Here is a 3078-nt window from a genome sequence, read left to right on the forward strand (position 1 = left end):
GGTAGATAAGGGCAACAGAACGCCGCTCAGTCATAAAAAAGAATAAAATTGTGCCATTTGCAACAACATGGATGGACCTGGAGGGTGAGGTGAGTCAGACAGAGAAAGACAAATACTGTATGCTTTCCCTTAGATTAGAATCTAAAATCCAAAGCAAGCATGAATGTGGCACAATAGAAACAGATTCATTGATATGGAGAGAAAACTAGTAGTCATCAGTGGGAGAGGGATGAGAGGAGGGACAAGACAGGAGCAGGCAGTTAAGAGTACAAACTACTGTGTATAAAATAAATAAGCTAGATGGGTATATTATATAGTACAGAGAATGCAGCCAATATTTTATAATGACTGAGTAGAGTATAATGTATCAGAATAATGAATCACGAAGTTGAACACCTGAAACTAATATAATATTGTAAATGAATTAAAAAATTTGTTTTAAAGAAGAACACAGTCCCTTGGGAGCCAGTTATAAGCTCTGTGTGTGTGTGTGTGTGTCTGTGTGTGTGTGTTAGAGATTAAGGCATACTTCCTTAGATTCCATCTTGCATGCTATTCTTTTTCTCCAGAGACCTGGGTTAATGACATCAGTCTCTACACTCTGACCTGAGGCATCATTTCTAGTGATTCATTATGTTACTTCAGTGTGTTTTGAAGAAATCCTTGGTTTGTCTGGCCATCTGGGTTTTGCTTCTTCCCTTTTGCCAATTTTTTTTTTTCATAAGGGGTAGACAGGGCAGAGGGAATAATACTCGAGGGGGAGGTAGGAAGTCTAACTTCCTGTGCACTTATGTGTATTTCTGACTGGAGTGTACGTATGGGGGACAGAATGTCCAGGGAGTCTGTAAAAGGGCAGATTTTGAATACACACAGAAGGAAGCATAGAGGGGTTACCTGAGCTTGGTACTTCAGATTACAGGCACTGATTTACAAGGCATGGCAAAAAAGATGGAAAGGAAATACACTGAAAATTCTGCAACAGCTATGCTTCAGGTCTAAGCCCTTTTATCTTTTTGATTTTTCTATATTCTATAATTTTTGTACAGTGAACATTTATTATTAGAATGTGTTGGATTCCCAAACAGGAGACAGAAAAAAAACAACTAAAGAACTTTGGGTTTAGTTCTACCACTTCCTAATTCTGTGACCTTGGGCAAATTTTAAAATATCGCTTAGCCTCAGTCCTCTTGCTCTTAAAATGTGAATTGAATCAGTTAATTGAGTGGATTAAATGAGATAATATAGAAAAATGCTTAGTATACATTAAGGAGCTGGCATATAATAGGGTCCAATGAATTGTCTCATCATCATATTCATTTTTATTAGTAGGGGATATGCTGGTAGTAACGAATTATATATAGGAGTAGTTGACTATTCCAAAGACATTAAATGATGAGAACTTTATCAGATAGTGCATAACTGAAGAACATTGCAGTTCTCAGGAAACCAAGTACAAGGAAACTGAAAATAAATCCTACACCCTTTTTTACAGGGGAACTTCAGATACAAATTTGTTTTAAATCTGAGAAAAACTATGTATTTTAAGCAGTATCTTCTTACCACAGGTGATTATGTACTCTCCAGATTTTTCTCATGAATCATAATAATTAGATCTACTTTTAAAATCATATATGTTACTAGTGGTCATAATGCCGACACCAATAGTTATTATTTGGTTATTCAAAGAGAGTCCCAGGTCAAGCTCTCAGTTCTTGTGAAAATGCCTCTTTTTGGATCAAATCCCCAAACCCATCCAATTGGGAACTCTAATTCTTAAGATTTTAAATTTGTTTGTTAAAAACCTACAGATAATTTCACTTCATTTGGAATATGTTTTTGCTTTCACAGTTGAATATGGACTGTTCTGATTCCTTAGAATTTACGTATTAAGAGAAATAAAGCCATATTAAATTTCTGGCTAAGATGTTCGCAACTTCCTTACTTTTCATCATTCATCTAACCTTAGCTTTTCTGCTGGCTGTAAGCAGCTTCCTCCCTCTGACTATCACAAGGCACTAGCCTGAAATGTTTTGTTTTGTTTTGTTTTTTTCCCCTTGCTTTCCAGATTTTGTGACTTCCATCTCCATGTTTTGAAAAGTCTCTGGCTTATTCATTATTAAGTGATGGGTATTGTTACTCTCAGGATTTTCATTAAAACTCTGTATAAATCTGAAAAAGAGTCTTTGGATCATCTATTTGGAAATCCCGATTCTAGTGTTCATCTATATTCTAGAACCATCAATCCTCATTTCTTATTAGTAAATATTTTGTTATTGCCATTTATGTTCTTATTTTTTAAATTATAGTTTACTTGCAAACCAAGCCTGATGTATTTAAAGAGTCTGCTTCATGAAATATGTGTTGGTGCATATTCCTTTTACAGGAAAAAAATGATGGAGGATTTTTAAAAAGAATACTTTTTAAAGAATTTGAACTTCAGGTATGTCATGAAGTCCTTAATTTTCAAATACTTTGTATCCTCAAAGCCTAACACAGCGTGGTCCTTGCAGGCCCTTGGCGATGGTTTGTTGTTCAGTCACTCGGTCGTGTCCAACTCCTTGTGACCCGAGGACAGCAGCAAGTCAAGCTTCCCTGTCCTTCACTATCTCCTGAAGTTTGCTCAGACTCAAGTCCATTGAATCACTGATGCCATCCAACTATCTCATCCTCTGATGTCCCCTTCTCCTCCTGCCCTCAGTCTTTGCTAGCATCATGGTCTTTTCCAATGAGTCAGTTCTTCGTATCAGGTGGCCAAAGTATTGGAGCTTCTGCATCAGCCCTTTCAATGAATATTCAGGGTTGATTTCCTTTCAGTTCAGTTCAGTTGCTCAGTCGTGTCCGACTCTTTGCGACCCCATGAACCGCAGCACGCCAGGCCTTCCTGTCCATCACCAACTCCCGGAGTTCACTCAGATTCACGTCTGACTAATTTGATTTCCTTGCTGTCCATGGGACTCTTATGTGTGCTAAAATAACCATTTCCTTTGGTTAAAAATCTGCCTGTGTATTTTATTTGATAATATGTGGATCTGTATCATCAGCCTTCCAGCATATTAAACTATCTTGGTGATTTTAAAA

Source organism: Capricornis sumatraensis, chromosome 7 (genome assembly GCF_032405125.1).
Source record: "Capricornis sumatraensis isolate serow.1 chromosome 7, serow.2, whole genome shotgun sequence".
Taxonomy (NCBI): domain Eukaryota; kingdom Metazoa; phylum Chordata; class Mammalia; order Artiodactyla; family Bovidae; genus Capricornis; species Capricornis sumatraensis.